This window comes from Balaenoptera physalus (assembly GCF_965194825.1).
Source record: "Balaenoptera physalus genome assembly, chromosome: 4".
Taxonomy (NCBI): Eukaryota; Metazoa; Chordata; class Mammalia; order Artiodactyla; family Balaenopteridae; genus Balaenoptera; species Balaenoptera physalus.
In genome coordinates this window covers 130,541,700-130,562,991 of record NC_138891.1, presented here as the reverse complement: position 1 = coordinate 130,562,991, position 21,292 = coordinate 130,541,700, and the positions used below count along the sequence as shown (strand labels likewise).

The window sequence follows — 21,292 nt, the reverse complement described above, 5'->3', positions numbered from 1 at the left end:
ACTGAAACCATTCCCTCTAAGATCAGGAACAAGACAAGGTTGCCCACTCTCACCACTATTATTCAACATAGTTTTGGAAGTTTTAGTCACAGCAATCAGAGAAGAAAAAGAAATAAAAGGAATCCAAATTGGAAAAGAGCAAGTAAAACTGTCGCTGTTTGCCAATGACATGATACTATACATAGAGAATCCTAAAGATGCTACCAGAAAACTACTAGAGCTAATCACTGAATTTGGTAAAGTAGCAGGATACAAAATTAATGCACAGAAATCTCTTGCATTCCTATACACTAATGATGAAAAATCTGAAAGAGAAATTAAGGAAACATTCCCATTTACCATTGCAACAAAAAGAGTAAAATACGTAAGAATAAACCTACCTAAGGAGACAAAAGGCCTGTATGCAGAAAACTATAAGACACTGATGAAAGAAATTTAAGGTGATACAAACAAGTGGAGAGATATACAATGTTCCTGGATTGAAGAATCAACTTTGTGAAAATGACTATACTACCCAAAGCAAGCTACAGATTCAATGTAATCCCTACAAAACTACCAATGACATTTTTCACCGAACTAGAACAAAAAATTTCACAATTTGTATGGAAACACAAAAGACCCCGAATAGCCAAAGCAATCTGGTGAAAGAAAAACAGAGCTGGAGGAAATATGCCCCCTGACTTCAGACTATACTACAAAGCTATAGTAATCAAGAGAGTATGGTTTTGGCACAAAAACAGAAATATAGATCAATGGAACAGGATAGAAAGCCCAGAGATAAACCCACACACATATGGTCACCTTATCTTTGATGAAGGAGGCAAGAATATGCAATGGAGAAGTGACAGCCTCTTCAGAAAGTGGTGCTGGGAAAACTGGGCAGCTACCTGTAAAAGAATGAAATTAGAACAGTTCCTAACACCATACACAAAAATAAACTCAAAGTAGATTAAAGGCCTAAACGTAAGGTCAGACACTATAAAACTCTTAGAGGAAAACATAGGCAGAACATTCTATGACATACATCACAGCAAGATCCTTTTTGACCCACCTCCTAGAGAAATGGAAATAAAAACAAAAATAAACAAATGGGACCTAATGAAACTTAAAAGCTTTTGCACAACAAAGGAAACCATCAGCAAGACGAAAAAACAACCCTCAGAATGGGAGAAAATATTTGCTGATGAAGCAACTGACAAAGGATTAATCTCCAAAATATACAAGCAGCTCATGTAGCTCAATATCAAAAAAACAAACAACCCAATCCAAAAATGAGCAATAGACATGTCTCCAAAGAAGATATACAGATTGCCAACAAACACATGAAAGGATGCTCAACATCACTAATCATTAGAGAAATGCAAATCAAAATTACAATGAGGTATCACCTCACACCAGTCAGAATGGCCATCATCAAAAAATCCGCAAACAATAAATGCTGGAGAGGGTGTGGAGAAAAGGGAACCCTCCTGCACTGTTGGTAGGAATGCAAATTGATACAGCCACTATGGAGAACAGTATGGAGGTTCCTTAAAAAATTAAAAATAGAACTACCATACGACCAAGCAATCCCACTACTGGGCATATACCCTGAGAAAACCATAATTCTAAAAGAGTCATGTACCACAGTGTTCATTGCAGCTCTATTTACAATAGCCAGGACATGGAAGCGACCTAAGTGTCCATTGACAGATGAATGGATAAAGAAGATGTGGCACATATATACAATGGAATATTACTCAGCCATAAAAAGAAATGAAATAGAGTTATTTGTAGTGAGGTGGGTGGACCTAGAGTCTGTCATACAGAGTGAAGTAAATCAGAGAAAAACAAATACTGTATGCTAACACATATATATGAAATCTAAAAAAAAAAAAAAATGGTTCTGAAGAACCTAGGAGCAGGACAGGAATAAAGATGCAGACGTAGAGAATGGACTTGAGGACACAGGGAGGGGGAAGGGTAAGCTGGGACGAAGTGAGAGAGTGGCAATGACATATATACACTACCAAATGTAAAATAGATAGCTAGTGGGAAGCAGCCACATAGCACAGGGAGATCAGCTTCGTGCTTTGTGACCACCTAGAGGGGTGGGACAGGGAGGGTGGGAGGGAGATGCAAGAGGGAGGGGATATGGGGATACATGTATACGTATAGCTGATTCACTTTGTTATACAGCAGAAACTAACAGAACATTGTAAAGCAATTATACTCCAATAAAGATTTGGAAAAAAAAGAAATCCACATCTATGCAATGAAGCTGTAGAAATTAGGAGATGTTGAATTCCATCCAGTAAAGGGAAATATCATTTTATACTAATAATTTGAGAAGTTTTTCCTAAGTAAAAGGAGGCTTTAGAATTAATATTAAGCTTAAAGTTCTAAAAGCATCAATTTAAATTGATGAGAACATTAAAAAAAAACAGCCTCCTGAGTAAATAAGATTTCCAGAAGAAACTCTATTGGGATGTTTTTTTTATATCCCTTAGGATAAACAAGGAAAGGAAACCTAGCGCACATGTCTAATTAAGTACATGTGCCCCTTTGGTTTCCAAAAACAGGCTCTAACATAATTTGATGCTTTATCCTTAGCAATGAGAAGTCAAGCATAAAACCATTTGCAAGTACCACATGATGTGTCATAGAAAGGAACCAGAAATTATCACAGAGAGTTTTTATCATTTTTAATAGACAAAAATCCATATTTCTGTTACCAGATCCAGAGAGATCAAGCTTTGCCTTTTGTACTTCTCTACTTGGTGCCTGAAATCCCTTGGAGATTAATTTTGGGGGATAAAGGTTTTGCATGTTCAGAAGTTCTCTGTTAAAATAAAAATTGTTTCAAAGGCAAGTACATTAAGCCACCTTCAAGGACAGTCACAATTACTCTAGTGAGGATAAGCTTATAAAAATACTCATAATGAATGAGGTTCAAATGCATTTTTATAGGAAAGTGGAAGTAAGTACAAGAAAGTTGGAAGCTATACTTGGGATCCATGCCACTTAAAGAATTATGATGGGGCCAGGAAGGGTAGTAGAGGGCATTGAATGCTAAATGGTAGGATACGGACAGAGACTTTTTCAGAATTATTGCAAAGAGCTGGCACAGCTTTTGGAAACAAGTGTTACCTATTCAGTAAAATTTTTACTATAAGTCCATCTTTAAGTATGATGCTGAAAATAACATCCTAAGAAGTTATAAATTCATCATGATTAGTAGAAAAACAAAGAACAACAAATGTCATAAAAGTATAAAAACAGGAAGGATTCAGCTATATCTATCAATCAATATACTAGTGTGTGTATTTAATACTAGATAACTTACAAAGCATTTTCATGGATTTTGTTTCATTTAATACACCATCCTCTAAGGTAGATAATACAGTAATTATGCCATTTTTGAAAGGAGGAAGCTGAGTTTTCAGGCCAAAAGCTAGCAAAGAATGCCCTGCAGCTCTTTGGGCTCCTTGACTAAGAGCCCTTCTCCTCTACCTGAAATAGTTTCCCTGAGGATCCCATAAATTAGTACAAGTAGATAAATTTGAATCCATGGATTTCAATATTGTCCTCTTACATTGATTTATATGCATGTTTAAAAGCTTTACATTGTACAATGTGCAGTTATAGCCTTTATTTTTTAAGTACGATTTGTGATCATTTCTGTAAAAATTGTCTATCAACTCTGTTATAGAATGATTTGCAGGAGATCTGTAAATCAATTTTACCTGTGATGGTCAAAAATGGCACAATCCTGGCCTCTGTGGAGTCCTGCTGGAAGGATGTATGGAGTAAGCCAGGGAAGGCCTAGAACAGAAGCTGGGAGGAAGCTAAATTGGGCTTCCCGCTACCTACTAAGCTGCTCTTCCTTGCTAATGACCAAGTTCAGGCACTAATTATTTATTAGTCTTGAGTCCTTATTAGTCCAACTCAGGTTGACAGAGAGTCATTGATGAGGAAGTGGATGGAAAACAAATCAATGTAGGCTGCTTTTGGAGGGAATCCTGTCCTCGTAGGAAGACATTTCAGCATAGAGGTTACAAGCGTGGACTCTAGAGCCAGACTGTCTGAACCCCAGCTCTACTCCTTAACCATTTGTCCTTGTTTCTTCAACCATAAAGAAGGTAATGCTCTTAGGATAGTTGTAAATACTAGATGAGTTAATGTACAGAGAACATTTAGAACAACACATAGCGCAAACTGCATAAGTATTAACTATATTATTCTGGAAGCCAAGAATGTTTTAGACATACAGACAATTTGCTGTTTCTGAGAAGAGAATAGATAGCATGATGAAGTAGGAAGATGACGACACAGAGGATTTTGTACTTGTGCAGTTATATGATGGGAATACTAATTTATTAGTGTGCAAATATCCAAGAGCTTTTTACCCTAACTTAAATTTAAATCTCAGTTATTAACTAGCTAGATTCTAGTGGTCAGAATAGGGAATGTATGTGTACTTTGAGGGCAGCATCTTCTAAGATAAAAACAAAACCACAGGAACAACTTCTCCAGGAGTGGGTTGGGGGTATAGTGGACAATGTTGGTGACCCACCCAGGCCCTTTGGACCCCTTTACCATCCTTGTGCATCTCTCCAGCTTCCATGTGCTTTTGCTCCCAATGGCCAGTACCTGCAGCCCTTCTTTAGAAGACTCCCCTAAGTCTACTGAAGCTACTTCCCCGAACTCCATCACACATGCAGATCCAGAAATGCCTCAAATTGCCTCCCCTGGGTCGTAGTTAGCTGATGGGCACAGGAGTAGGAAAGTCCAGCTCCCTTGCCTCAGCTGGTACAACTCCACGGTCCAAATTGATCTCCACATTTCCTCAAGGAATCAGGCTGAGCCTACTTTCTGCAGGGCTTTTGCCTGAGATGCCACCCTTGCTTGTCTTCCTCCCCTTCCCTATTCTTCTTCCTTCACTTCCTTCCTGAATTTCCCTGGGAGGAAATAATAAATAAATTGCTTACACACAAATCCTTGTCTCAAGGTCTGCTTCTGGGAAACCTGACCTAAGACCTAAGTGAAGATGCTTTTTGTCTTATTTTATAATAAATGCTTGGTAGTTGGGGCATGCTCCGAGTTTAACTCTTGCCTTACCAGTTAGCTGTGCTAACTTCTATGTGCCTGCTTCCCATCTGTGAATGTTTTCAGTTTAAGTAGTGTTTCAGTTCTTCTTAACACAACCAGAACTATCTTAGATTTTGAGTTGCTTAGGTAGAGGAACACACCAGCAGTTGCTGAATGCTGGGCACAGAGCTAGAGTACATTGATACATTACTGCATTTAATCTTCATGACAACCAAAACAGTGTAAGCATGTCCATCCCTGTTTTCATGATGAGGAATTTGAGGGTCAGAGAAGTAATTTATTTGTCCAGTATTACACTGAATGAGTATTTAAATTCAAGGAAGCTTATATAGAATGTAGAGTTATAAAAAGGAATCACAAAAAACATAAAATTCTATTATGCATAACTTTGTTGTATTAAAGATATCTGCATGGAAATTCTCAAAAGTAGACTGTAATCAAAAGTGACTTCCCTCTCAAGGGTCTCTCTCCTACTCTCGCCTCCTCACCACCTGACATATCTACACACACAGTAGTTAAACAATGACAGTGTGTTGAATGAATGAGTATATGAGTGAATAAGCAAAGATCAAGGAGGTCACATATTCTATAGCTTTTATTGAATTATAGAATTCAACAGGCAGCCTTCTTGCTGCTGCAGAAAAAAAGTTCATTTATTAATTTTAAATGTATATCTATATTTTGCGGCTATCAAAGAAAGGCATAATTGGGAAATTCAATCACAGTGTTTGAATTTTTTAAGGTAATTTTTCCCCCATGGGGATTTTTTATTTTGTCAGTTATGTGTCTGGTGTATTTTTTAGAAGACAAACCTCTTTCCTACAGTTTACAGCAAATGGTTAGCTTTAAGTGGAAATCAATTATATTAACATATGTGCATATGTATTAAATGTGTAAAAATAGTAAGGATGGAGAGATATCAGTGCCTGTGTTTTCATAAACCCTTTCAACTCTTCAAAACAGTGGAAAAGAAAAATGCTGAGAAATAAAATTCTTCAATCACAAATTTTTTAGAAAAGTTGAGAAAGCACAGAGGTATAGGAAGCAGACCCCACTGAACATTCTGCTAAAGGATGGCAATTCGAACATTCCAAGAGAAAAGGGAGCAAGTGGAGAATGGTCTACTAAGTATAACGAGAAAGAAGGAAAATTAAGGAAGGCTGTGTTTGGGGGAAGGGGCTCTCAGTGTTAAAATATGGTGGGAAATTAAATGAATGAAGTCAAAGGAACCACTGCAGGAATGGAGAGAGACTTTTAAGGAGAACAGTAGTGATCATCTCCCTGAGATTGGGGCCAGGAAAAACTCTCTGCAAGTTATGATTAGCATAATTACCAGGGTAAACCAAACAAGAACTGAAGTGTGTTAGTACAGGCCCTCCAAAAAGCAGACTCCAAGATGAGATTAAACATGCAAGTATTTGATGGGGAGGAATGCCTATGTGAAAGGAAGTAAGGAGGGAGCCAGAAAAGACTGGCAGAGTCATAACAATCTAAAAGTCTGACCTCAAGCAAAGGAGAGCGGGGGAGAAGTTTGCATGGAAGTGTCCTAGGAATGGGGTGCAGCCTAATGAGGGTTCAGCAAAGGCATCAGGATGTCCTTGGGCCTACACTGACCCTGGTAGGAGTGCAGTGGCTCCATGAATAGGTACGCCTTAATATTCCCCACCGCACTCCATCGCTGGCTTTGAACAAATGTACTTTTGCATTCCAAAGCTTAGCAGGTGGGACCTTTGGTCCATTACAATTATGTCCAAGTTCAAGGTCTAGGAAGTACACTCTCATGGCCACTTTACTGAGTTTCTAAAATGTCTGTGAATATTATAAAGTAAGATCCCTTTTATTTTCAGAGTTTCACAGAAAAATAATGCAACTAGTCACCTTTTATTGAGTACTTGTGTGTACCAATCACTGTGCTAAATGCCTTATTTTTTTTTTTTTTCTCTTATAGTCCTCAGAGCAGCCCTATGAGGTTAAAGGACTTCCCCAATAATACAAAATTAGTAAGGGGTAATGCCAGGATTCAACTCAGGCATTTTGACTCTTGATGCTGATCACCATTTTGTAACTTACAATAATAATACCAACTTTGGTATTAGGTATTGTTGTCGTGAGAATTAAGCAAAATAATTCATGTTAAAGCCCTCAACATGGTGCCTGGCCAGGTATTAAGAGCTCAAGGAACGTTACTGTTATTGGGTAGTTGAGCCAGGACTCAGATCCATCTCTGATTGATGCCAGTGTCTGTACTCTTGGCCACTCCATCAGTGTAAATTCAGTATTTCAATCAGATAGTATCAGAAGCACCTGGAAAGGCATTAAAAAGAAAAAGGAGGGCTAGAACTAAACCTTCTTTCAATAAATAGTATCAGTCACACAGATAGAATTCAGTGATAAGAGATACTAGAAATGTAAGGTATGCTTCCTTTGGTTCCCCAGGGAAGAAAGGCACATAGGTGTGGCCTGTTTACTGCTTATTCATAAATGGAAATATGTAAGATCTATGAGACTGCCAATGGGAAAAGGATGAGACAAGTAACTCTCCACATTCTTTTAAAAGAAAGCAGAAAGGAAAAAAGTGTTTGCAAAAGAAGGCATCTGAATTTCTGCTATGATCGAGATGAGTAGTAGGGACAAGATTTACCCTCCTACCAGAAACAACCAAGAAATACAAAAACAATATGAAACAATGGTTTTTAGACATTGCATTCTGACGACATAGGACAGTGCTCCCTGAGAAAGGAGAAACACAAAAGATGAGTCCTACAAGTGCCCCAGACTACTACCTAGAGAGAGTGAACCCAGGTGGAGCCTCATGGTCAACTTAGTTGAGGAGATGGAGCTGGAGGTAGGTAGGCTGGAGAAACCAAGGCAGCTGGAATTCATTCTTCAGCAGAATGCTGAAGAAAGGGAGCTACACAGAGGGAGAACTCCAGCAACCTATATATAATCCCCCTCAGGTCCTCAGTTTAGTAATGGTCAGTGCATGCCTGTGAGGAAAATGCTGGAGGATGGGGGAAAGCCACCTAAAAGGAGCGAAAGGAGCAAATACTGGAGCGCACGCAGGGCTGAGAATAGTTCAGGTTTCTACAAGCCCAAGTAGAAAATCTCATAATTCATGGGGCCTTGAATAGAGCACTCAGGAAGTTATTGCCTCAATAGTGGGGCAAAACTAGTCATAAGCTAAAGACTGCTCTTGTCTCACTTAACAAAGCTTAAAAGCAAGAATTGAAAAGATCAGACTGTTTTCATAACTTCATCTTAATAAAAATCAAGAATATTTATGAGAATAAAAAAATATCCAGGACTCTAACACGGTAAAATTCACAATGAACAGCATCCAATCAAATATTATCAGGAATACAAAGAAGCAGGAAAATATGACTATCCATCATAAAAAGAAAAACCAATCAATAGAAACAGATCAAGAAATAATAGATATACAAATGATGGAATTAGTAGACAAGGACATTAAAACTGTTATTGTAACTATATTTCATATATTCAAGAAGGTAGAGGAAAAATTAAACATTTTAAGTAGAGTTATTGGATATATTAAAAAGACCCAAATCCCACTATTAGAAAAAAAAAGTGTTTTAAATGAAAATTCCATCAATTAGATGGGATTAACAGCAGATTAGACACTGTAGAGGAAAGGATTAGTTAATTTAAAGACATGGCAATAGAAACTGTCCAAAATAAAATAGAATAAACAACTGAAGAAAGAAAGGGAGGAAAGAAAAGACGACAAAAGAGCATCAGGTAACTGTGTGACAACCACAGCAGCATAACGTACATGTTATTGGAGTTCCCAAAGGAAGGGAGGAGACAGAAAAAAAATATTTAAAGATATAATGGCTGAAAACTTTTCCAAATTTGATGAAAACCATAGACATATATATCCAAGAAACTCAACAAACCTCAAGCACAGAAAAAGGCATTTTACCACACAATGCAAACAAATTTAGAATGGACTGGTTGTACAACCATAAAAGTTGCCAAGATAAGGAAATAACACCCAAAATCATATTCAAAACAAACAATTAAGAGCTCTTATATAGGAATTCAGGTGAAGTGGGAAACCTCCATCCAATCAATTCAAAAACAGATGAGGTTATATATAAGGAAGGAGCAATTAGAAGAGTCAAAAGAGATACATTTACACACCATGCCATAGTGTATAATAAAGTCAAGATGAAATCCACAAAAAAGGGTAACCTAAATACCTCATATAATAAAGATGGAGAGATTTCCCTGGTGGCCCAGTGGTTAAGAATCCGCCTGCTAATGCAGGGGACACGGGTCGATCACTGGTCCAGGAAGATCCCACATGTCACACAGCAGCTAAACCAGTGTGCCACAACTACTGAGCCTGCACTTTAGAGCCCACAAGCCACAACTATTGAGCCCACAAGCCACAACTATTGAGCCCGCGCTCTGCAACTACTGAAGCCCACACGCCTAGAGCCCGTGTTCTGCAACAAGAAAAGCCACCGCAACGAGAAGTCCGCACACTGCAACGAAGAGTAGCCCCTGCTTACAGCAACTAGAGGAAACCTGCGTGCAGGAACAAAGACCCAACACAGCCAAAAATAAATAAAATTAAAAAAAATAATAATAATGATGATGGAAAAACTACCTATATGGTAATGATAATAGGAAAACATCTCTATCCCTAACCTATTTCTAAACTTTAGATCTTTGTTTTCACTTACCCCTGGGCATATTCATGGCCCCAAAATTTCTTAACTCAGTACTTCCACCTTATTATCTTACTACACACATATCCCTCCTCAATTCAAACTCCTTGTTGTTTATATGTCAACTTCCATTAATAGTATCAACTGCCTCTGCCAGTCTACCTTTTTCTCATCTATGATTCCTCTGGCTTCCTCAAAACAAATCACCAAATCCCGTGGATTTTTCCTCTATAATATCCTTAATATCTAGTACTTTTCTCCCCTTCTCTCTATTCCCACTGCTTCAGGCCTTCATCATTTCTTTAATTTTAATAAACCTTTTATTGAAGTAAAGCATACATACAGAAAAATGAATAAATCATAAGTGTACAACTTAAATTTTTTAATTCACATGTATGTGAATACATGTATTTAACCACACTTAGATCAATATATCAAATTTCCCATTACCCCAGATGAATCCCTGGTGTCGCCTCCCAATAATTACCTGTGTCCCTAAAAGATATCCACTATTCTGAAACTACAACCATAAATTTTGCCTGTTTTTTTAAACTTCATATAAGTGAGACTGTATGGTATACAGTCTTGTGTCTGGCTTCTTTAGCTCTACATTATTTTTGCAGAATTCATCCCTGTTATTAGGAGTAGCCATAATATGCATATTTCATTGCTGTGTATGAATATACTACAATGTATGTATTCATTTTACTATTGGTGGGCATGTGGGTTGTTTCTACTTTGGGGCTATTATGAATAAAGTTACCATGAACATATAAATGTTTCTGGTGAATGAATATACATGTTTGTATTGGGTATAAAACTAGGAGTAGAATCGCTAGGTCAAAGGGTAGGCAGATGTTCAGCATTAGTAGATACTTCCTAACAATTTTCCAAAATGGTTGTTTAAAATACATTCCTACTAGTGATGTATGAGAGTTCCAATTGTTTCACATCCATCAAAACACTTGGCATTGTCCATTTTTAAGTTTCACCCATTCTGGTAGTCATGTAATGATATTTCATTGTGGTTTTAACTTACATTTCTAAGATGTTAATCCCATTTAGTAAATATAATAACCATTTCAAAATCCTATTATATAAAGTCTTACTTTAGTCTTTTGCCGTTTTCTATTGGATTGTCTGTATTTTTCTTAATGAGTCCCAAGAAGATTTTTTCAAGTATACATTCTGGACTTATGTCCTTTGTCAGTTTTTTTCTCATCCTGTGTCTTGACTTTCAATCTCTTAATTGCGTTTGGTTTTGTTTAATGAACTTTAAGGAGATAAAATTTATGCACCATTAGCTGCACAGATTTTAAGTGTGCAGTTCTGTGATTTTTGACAATGTAGACACATGTGTAATGCCAATCACAGTGTACAACATTTCCAGCATGTCAGAAAAGTCCCTCATGCCCCTTTGCTTTATCCTCCTTCTCCTCCTCCAGGCAACACTGATCTGATTTCTATTATCATAGCTTAGCTTTGCCTGATCTTAAGGCTTATGTAAAGGAATCAGAAAATAGATTCAACCATGTTATTTATTGCATGTGTGAGTAGTTCATTCACTTTATTGCTGAGTATACATTTGTATGGCTGAAACAAAATTTGTTTATGCATTTGCCTGTTGAAAGACATTTGGGTTGTTTCAGCTTTGGACTGTTGTAGATAAAGCTACTATAAATATTCTTGTACATGTTTTTTGTAGATATATATTTTTAGCTCCCTTATTTCCCTAGAAATGGAATTGCTGGGGGTAGTATAGGTGTATGAATAACTTTATAAGAAATTGCCAAACTGTTTTTCAAATTTTGTAACATTTTACACTTCCATCAGCAATGTGTAAGCATTACACACATCTTCTCCAATACCTGATACTGTCAATCTTTTAAACATTGAGATGTATTTCTATTTCAGTGACAACTAATAATAATCTTTTTACCTTTTCAAGTGTCTATTTGCCATCCCCATATTTTCTTTTGTGTAGTATCTATTCAAGTCTTTGCCCATTGTCTATTGATTATTTGTACTTTTATTACTGATGTCTAAGAGTTCTTTATGTGTTCTGGATACAAGAGGCGTATACACATATAGTGTAAGTGAGAGTGAGAGAGAGAGAAAGACAGACAGAACATTTGATCCCAGTCTTTTCTGTGGCTTGCCTTTTAATTTTTTTATTTGTATATTATTCTGAAGTCCCCCCTATCAATTTTGCTTTTTATGATTAGTGTTTTTTGAGTCCCATCCTAGAAATCTATGCCAATAGCAAAATCTTGAAGCTACTCTCCTATGTCTCTTCTGGAAGTTTTATCATTTTAGCTTTTACGTTGAGGTCCGTTTTCCATCTTAAATACGTTTTTGCGGATGGCATGAGGTAGATATCAAGGTTAATTTTTTTCCCCATATAGATATCCAAATTTTCCACACCATTTATTGAAATTATTTCCCCCATTGATTTGGCTTGACATTTTGTCAAAAACTGATTACCACGTAACTGTGGAACAATTTCTGGGCTATTCTTTCCTTTGGCTCTTTTGGTCTATCCTTACACAGATATTATACTATCTCAATTACGGTAATTTTAAAGTGTGTTTTAAAATGAGGCATGTAAATTATCCAATGTTTTTCTTGTTTTTTCAGAATTTTTTGGCTATTCTTGGTCCTTTGCAGTCCATAAAAATTTTAGAAACTAAAAAATTCTTAAAGCATTCTGAGATTTTATTCTGAATAGTGTTGTCTATAGATCATTTCTGGGGATAATTTATATCTTAATCTTGAATCTTCTAATACTTGAACATGATATCTTTTGTATTTATTTAAATATATTTCACTATTTCTCTGCAATGTTTCTGTCATTTACAATACGCTGGAGGTAATAGCCAGTTCCATAAGGCAAGAAAAATAAATAAAAGGAATAAAAAATGGATAGCAGTAAAATGTTATATTAACAGTTGATATGCTTTTTATGTAGAAAACTGTAAGAAAGAATTTTTAGCTTACCAGAACCTTAATTAAAATCTAATGCTTATGAAGTACTACATAAGAAAATCATCAGTTTTAAAATTATATTAAATTCAACAAGCATTTTAAAAAATTTTTATCTGTATATATTTCTAAAACATGTATACTTTTGTTTTCACCTTTATTAAAAATAGGTAGCAAGCTGTAGATAATCTCTTGGCACTTGGTATTTTCCACTTGATATTGAATTTGTAACATTTATCCTGTGGTAAGTGTTACAGTATTTTATTAGTTAAGAATGCTGTATAATATTCTACTGTGTGGTTATACAATAGTTCTTTAATCCACTCTCCTGTTGTTTAGCATTGGAGTTCTTTCCAGGTTTTTGCTATTGTGAACAATACTGCTATGAACATTCTTACAGGGTGTTCTTACCTTGCCCATCATACATTGGCAAGAGTTTCTCTTGGATATATTCCTAAGGGTAGATTTGCCAGGTCACCTGATATATGAATATTCAGCATTAAGAGATAATGCCAGTCCATTTTCCAAAGTGATAACTTCTATTTATATGCCCACTAGTAACACATAAAACATTCAACAGCTATTCAAGACTTTTCCTTTCTTTTTTTTAATTAAAAGCTACTATAACCGTAGTACTATCCTTAAATACAAATGAGAAATATATCCCTGTCTTGGAGAAGAACACAATCTAAATGAGAAGAAAAATCATATATAAAACAATTAGAAAGCAATTCCAAGATATTATATAAATGTCATGACAGCTCCTTATAGGACGATAGTAAATGTCAGACTTTTTTGTGAATGTACCCCTGATGCTACAAGAACTGGAACTTGCAGTTAGTCCCCCTTACACCTCCTTCCCAACTCTCCTTATCAAGGCTGGGGACTTGCTACAAACTTCAAAATTCATTTGAAGTTTAATATTTCACTGTAATTTTTTGCCAGTACTCCAAAATATAATCATTTTGTTACAATATAAAGCAATATTTTTATCACCGATCTTTGAGTACAATTGATAACCCAAAATTATGTGACACGTTTATCTTGTGTTAATCTGCTCTTACTAGCATATTCATAAGTATATATATATATATATATCTCAGTTTAAAAAGCACAGTTATAAGTGGTGGGTATGTGTTGGGTTTTCTTGCATGATCTCAATATCCATTTTTGGATTTCACATTGGAAATGTTTTCAAACTGTTTCAAAAGACTTTTTGCATACCACATGTTTCTTTTGAAAAATAAATACTTTCTTAATGTTGAAATGTCATATTTTACTTTGAAGGGACAGATTAACTGTGTTTATTTGTCAAAAATCTGTGCTATATAGCATTATTCTAACTACCATTTATCTTTACAGGAAAAGTCAATGAAACTATATTGCTTGAATGATGCGTGCCATCTTTTAATACATCTTTTAATTACTTTGGCAAAAATTAAGACAGGAACTTCTGTGTTATTAATCTGTATATTACATATGAGTAAAGCTGAGTTTATATTTTTCAGTTTTAGGCAAATTAAATGAATAAAACTGGAATCTCTAATATTTTCTTAATTTACCTCTATTTTGGAGCCCAGTGTTCTGGTGAATAATGAAAGTAATGCTTATTCTTCTACTTTCTTTTCTTCTCTTTCTCTCAAACAAGCTACACCACAATATTGAGAAAGGGAAGAAGAAGGGGATAACAATTTCTATATTTTTTCCCAGATATCTGTTCTATTCATTTGATACTATTAAATTGACATTTGATACTATGTGATGTTGTTGAATTTTAACCATCTTTTGGAGTTTTCACTGAAAGTAGCAAAATAAAGTACACTATTGTGCTCACAATTCCATGATTGTTGTGTTGAAATGCATTTTTAGTTTTTTTTTTAGTTGGTCTTTAGTGACCTAGAGTGACCAACTGTTCCAGTTTTCCAGGGACTGAGAGGGTTCCTGGCATTTGGGACAGTCAGTGCTAAACCAGGGAAAGTCCTGGGTAAACTGGGATGAGGGGTTCCCCTTCACTGATGACCATTCAGCTGACCTTCAAATGACATGAGTACGTTGTACTTCTTTTTGCCCAGTGGCTTTTGTCTTTTTCTATATGAAAGCTTGGAGGAAACTGAGGGCTGGGCAGTGCAAAGAAGAAGAATGTTGGGTAGTTTTCAGTTTTCTAAATGAGTTTGATAAGAAACATGTCACAAACGTTTCCTGAAATAATGCTTCCATATTCTGAGTAGTCATTTCTTAAAACCCTAAGGTAATTGGTATGATTCTGAATGTTACTTGTTATAGGGAATTTCTTCAGGAAAAAAAGGTTGTATAAGCATAAATAAAATTGGATTTTTTTTAAAGTGATCTGGAAAATTATGAATCTTCCCTTCAAAATGCAAACACAGTCATCTAACTAAATGTTTAAATAATGCTTAAAATTGGCATACTAATTTAGAGCAAATTTATATTGGAGTCATATTTTTATATACTGCATATTTTTGCAGCAAATTGAAGTTCTTCATATAATTAATGTTATGTTTTTATTCATTTAATTGGAGTTGAAGCATTAAATTGCCTATTTTAAAGGGGGATATAGAAATTTTACTTACAGCTTTTCTTTTATGATGTTTTTAGTCAGAGCTATGAATCGTTTCATGTTGAATCAGCAATATAACCCCCAATTATATCATTAGTCCTGTGACAAAATATTGTTTTTAGATGATGAAGTTTCTGAGAATACATTGCAAATAGAGTAGGAATGTTTTTATATTATAAAATGATATTTCAAAATGCAAAATCTATATTATTCACTTATATACACATAATCAGTGTGTGTGTGTGTGTGTGTGTGTGTGTGTGTGTGTGTGAATGGGAGGGGTGAGGGAAAATGAATCCTGACCACTAAGCAACAGAAACCTGTTCTCTGTTTCTCAGTGCTCTCAAGCTTAACTGTGCACATGAGTCACCTGGGGAGCTTGTAGAAGTGCAGATTCTGATTCTGGGGTAGGTCTGGGTGGTTGCCAAGATTCTGTCTTTCCAACCAACTCTCAGGTGACACTGATGCTCCCAGCTGCTGACACCCTTTGAGCAGCGAGGTCTAGTAAGTCTGTATGAGGTAGAATGTACCCTCTCCCCAGTCACTCTTACAGCTTTACCCTGCGGTACATTCTTAATAGCATCATTCCTACCCCAATCATCTTATTTCCTTATTTATTACAGATGTGTTGTCTGTCTTTCTACATGAGGTCCATGAGGGCAGGTACCTTTTCTTTCTTATTCAGTCCTGTATCTCCAGTGTCTACAACATGATAAGCCATTACTTCTAAAGATCTATTGGTTAAGTAATGTATTTGCACAAAGATATAGTATATATGCCACATAGGTTACCGGATACACACCATATATATATCAGGCAGGGGACTGGTGATTAAAAGCATGACTCTTATCTGCATTCCCTGGCTGTGTGACACCAGCAAGTGACGTAATGTCTCCTGCTTCTATGTCCTCAACCATAAAGTGAGTGTAGTAATAACCGCAATCACAATACTGTTGTGAAGACTAAGTAAGTTGCAACCTGTGACATACTTAGAAATGTGCCTGGCACATAATAAACATAATATAAATGTGAGCTCTTGAGCTATAATGTTTTACCACTGATAGGTATCTTTATTTACAAAACCTAGAAGCTTCCTGAAGGCAGTAGGCATGCCCTGTGTTCTGTCTGAAAGGGATCAAGACTAGATGGGTGATTTTTAAACTGTGCTTCTCAGCGAGACAGAGGATCTGTATAAACCTCCAAGGGCTAGCTCTGAGGGGAAGGCGGCTGAAAAGGTGGGCAGGACACAGCAATCCGACACAGCTGTCCATCTGCCACCATCACCACGCAAACAAAGCAACTCCACCCTCTCTTTCATTATTGACATTTCAAATAAGCTTCCCAAATACAGGGATGTGCTGCTTTAAAAAAGAAGCAAACAACTAACTTGAGAACCAAAGGATAAGGTGGTGTCCAAAGCTTTATTCAGCTCTATAATCGTATCAATCCCTAAAAAGTAAGGCATTAAAATAGCACAGCTTTTGACCCATAGCAGTTTTCGGGTAGGTGTTCAATATATATTGATATTATTATGTATTATGTTTCGATTATATCATGTTAGTATTATATTTTATTATTATATATAATGTACTGATGACATATTAATATATATTAAATCAATTAGTGGTGGAAGCTCAGTTCCGGTTCAGGAGGGTGGAGATCGTGGCTGCTGACTTGAGATGCATTTAAAAGTGAGGAAATAGGACGGGAGCAGCCTCTGCTCTTTAGAGACAAGTATCTGAGGGAAGGCAATAGCACCTGAAGAGGTTTCAAGATCAAAGGAAGATTCTTTAATGGATGCTGGACAGATGTGGGCATTGATTTTGGTTTTTAGCCCCATGTACTTAATTCATTTCATCAAATATTTATGGTCCTGTTCAATTATGTGCTCCTGCTTTTCCTTTAGACCAGAGTGTCAGACCTGACTGCCCATTAGAATTACCTGGGGGAGCTTCCAAACAATGCCTATTCTCTGACAGTGAAAACATACACTATGGAGGAGGGTCTCCCGCGTGGTTTTGTTGCGATGTCCTGTCAAAGCTCCTCAAGACAATTCCAACGTTTGAATTGTTTTAGCCTTTGTTGGAAAACTGTTTTAGACTTTTAACCTTTGTTTCAAATCAAAATGTCTAGGATTTACATCAATAAGTTTTTAACTTGTTAATCAAAATGTATTCAATTTGCCTCTTAAATAGTTGCTGTTTACAGTTTTGTCGCTGTTTCAATGTGATGTATATTAAATCATGTGGTCAGAATATTTACTGAACAGATTACCAATTTTATAATGAAATTCCAAGAAAGATATAATCTGATATATGAGAATTTACTTTAATGAAAGTATATACTTGCCTTTGGGCCAAATAGAAGTATTGATATATATAATATGAATTCCAGCTTATTAATCAAGTTATTTAAATATAAAACCTGGAAACCGGAGGTTGAACAGAAGAATAGTTTTCCATGGCTCCCTCATACTAAAGTCCACTTAGCCTCCTTTGGAATTCCAGAAATCAGCAGGAGAGTGACTAAGAGGTGTGGAGGAAAGGACTCCAGTATTGGACCAATCTGGCTTAAATGCTGGCTCTACCCCCTACCCTCAAGAACAAATTCCTGAACTTTTCTGAGCCCCCTGAGAAATGTCACCTATTTCTCATTGTTCTTTTGAGGTGTAGATGTGATAATAATTATAAATGACCCAGCAAAGCATCCAATATATTGCAAACATAAATATCTCTACCACTGATGGTAACAGTAAGAGCAAAAAAAAATGTCCAGTGATCATTTTCTGTGTGCCAGGCTCTGGGTTATGTGCTTTTTATATACCACCTCATTTAATTAGAATTCAGCTTGGTCCCTCTTGTAAAACTTAGCCTTTTAGTAGGAGATGGAAAGAAGAATGAGATAATAAAGTGAGGAAAAGCTTTCAGACTCCTTGCCATGGCAATGTCTGGGGTCTACCTTACTGCCTGGTGTGAAACTACACAATACTTTTAACATATCACATGATTTTAAAATAAGCCCCATACCTAAATGGCCATATGTGCTTCAAACTTCTATTAAATAGGAAGAGATCATCACAATTATGACATGTACAAAATTGTGTATATCTTATGCTTTGCTTTATAAATATATCATTAGTGAAGTTAGAAGTGTCCCTTTAACTCACTGCCTTGCAGTAGGACGTAGACCCAGGCCATTCGACTCAGGTGCATTTAACCATTGGCCAGCACTGCTTCAAGGCAAGTGCAAGATCTCTTACTTGTTTATTCATGGAGCTGTTCATTCCATTGAACACAGCCTTCCTATCCAAAAAGCTGTTTCCTATAGACAGACGTAACTAAACCCAAGAAAATGTAATAGAGTATTATTTTCATTTAGTTGATGTTTTTCCCAAAATAACAAAAATACAAATTTTAAAGAACATTACACTGAAACATCCAGTATCATCTACATTATTACCTAGGTGTAGTTATCTCAGTTACTAACCTCTAACATTTCTGAATCACTGCTGAGTCAAATCCTGTTTATTTCCTCTGGCTTAACTAATTCAAATTCATGGCGAATCTCTTAATTTGGAAAACGAGTTTCCCAGAGTTTATCTGGCTTCTCTGCATCTGTGTGTTCAGAGACCTGGCAAGCACTTTCAGCCAACATTATGATCGCCTTAAAAAGTGTGATTTATAGCTAGATCCTACAGTTTACGATGAAAAATATAAAATTCCTTCCAGATCTCTCTCGCTATCTCTCTCTTTCATTTGTCTCTTATTTCTGCACCCAGTAAAATGAGAAATATTAGTCACATAGTCACACCATCACTGTTGACTTCAGTGAAACATGATCTTTCTCCAATTTATGAGCTCCCTGACAGCTTTCCTCTAAGTCTTCATCAATGTTTCATATCTGAAAAATTCCATACCTTCCTCTAGCCAAATTTTGATCAGTATCTCAAATACAGTTTTTAGAGAAAGACCTCTAATATGTACTTCTTTTTGCCATCAAGACTGTGTTACTGTAGTTTAGCTTATGACAGATCTTAATTCCTTAAATAATATTTAACCAGTACATATTAAAACTTAAGGGGCTTCCCTGATGGCACAGTGGTTAAGAATCCGCCTGCCAATGCAGGGGACACGGGTTCAAGCCCTGGTCCCGGAAGATCCCACATGCCGCAAAGCAACTGAGTCTGTGAGCCACAACTACTGAGCCTGTGCTCTAGAGCCTGCGTGCCACAACTACTGAAGCCCACGTGCCTAGAGCCCATGCTCCACAACAAGAGAAGCCACTGCAATGAGAAGCCCGTGCACCACAACAAAGAGTAGCCCCCGCTCACCGCAACTAGAGAAAGCCCGCGCACAGCAACAAAGACCCAACGCAGCCAAAAATAAAATATAAATTAATTAATTAATTTAAAAAAACTTAAGCAAAGATATGATATACCTTCTCCATAATTATAATATTAAATTATAATATAGGATATCTACATCATATGTTATCTACATCATAATATAGGATATCTACATCATATGTGAAAATCATTTGCAGCATTGTTGTAAAAATCCAACATTTTATAAATCAATTCTTGTGAATTCTCTTCCTGAGCTAAGTAGACAATTCCTAATAGACCATGCCAGATGCTGTGCCTTCTACTTTGGCTACTAAATTGCCAGAAGAAAGTTAGAGAATAATAAGTAAAGCTAACATGAACTGAAACTGTATCATGGAAGTTACCTTTCTATTTACACATGTTAACATTTAATGGTTATGATAATCTGACCAGATGGTTCCTCTTCTTATCCCTGTTTACCATTAAGAAGCTGAGGAGCCTCAGGGAGCGCTAGCCTGGTGAAGAAGCTCAGGGTAAAGGCACGGCCGCCAAAGCAGGAGTGAGAGCAACTTGGAACGGGGAGGGAGACCCCAAAGAGGCCGCAGCCGCAGGAGGCCAGAGACCTGGCTGCTGTCGGCCTTCCCCGAGACTTCGACCGGGCCCCTCAGGCCATGTAACGGCGGAGCCCCACCCACCTCACAGACCCCGTCCTGCCTCGCATGGCTGACCCAGTCGCTCTGTTGCCAGAATGAGCTGAAGTCTGAAAATTGCTCAGCAGGACCAGGCATAGCACGGGTCTCTTCTCTTGTGGTTTCACTTGCCAATGACCACTTTCTTGATAATTCTGAGCTCTTCTCACAAGTGTCCATCCAGTGGCGTCTACCCCAGCCGCGTGGCTGACGAGGTCTTGGTACTCCGGTCTTGGTGCTCCACCCATGGTGCTCCAGTCAAGCCTGAGCCACTGAGGTGGGAAAGCTGAGTTCAGGACATTGGACCACCACACCTCCTGGCCCCACGTAATATCAATTGGTGAGAGCTCTCCCAGAGATCTCTGTTTCAACACTAAGACCCAGCTCCACCCAACGACAAGCAAGCTCCAGTGCTGGAGGCCCCACGCCAAAAAACTAGCAAGACAGGAACACAACCCCTCCCATTAGGAGAGAGACTGCCTAAAATCATACTAAGATCACAGTCATCCCAAAACACAACAATGGACGTGGCCCTGCACACCTGAAAGACAAGATCCAGCCCCACCCACCAGAACACAGACACCAGTCACTTCTAAAAGGAAGCCTACACAAGCCACTAAACCAACCACACCCACTGGGGGCAGACACCAAAAACAACAGGAACGATGAACCTGCAGGCTGACAAAGAAGACCCCAAACACAGTAAGATAAACAAAATGAGAAGACAGAGAAATATGCAGCAGATGAAGGAGCAAGGTAAAAACGCACCAGACCAAACAAATGAAGAGGAAATAGGCAGTCTACCTGAAAAAGAATTCAGAGGAATGATAGTAAAGATGATACAAAATCTTGGAAATAGAATGGAGAAAATAAAAGAAACATTTAACAAGAACCTAAAAGAATGAAAGAGCAAACAAACCATGATGAACAG

General features: G+C 37.1%; 1 protein-coding gene across 1 annotated transcript in view; it reads right to left on the bottom strand.

The window, feature by feature from the left end:
• The window catches only part of BACH1 (BTB domain and CNC homolog 1), a 78,642-nt gene extending 57,891 nt beyond the window's left edge, over nt 1-20,751 (bottom strand). Inside the window, exon 1 of the mRNA XM_082460425.1 lies at nt 20,368-20,751. The gene's annotated coding sequence lies outside the window, so the exon portion shown is untranslated. The remainder of the gene's footprint in view (nt 1-20,367) is intronic.
• Nucleotides 20,752-21,292: the final 541 nt, after the last annotated feature.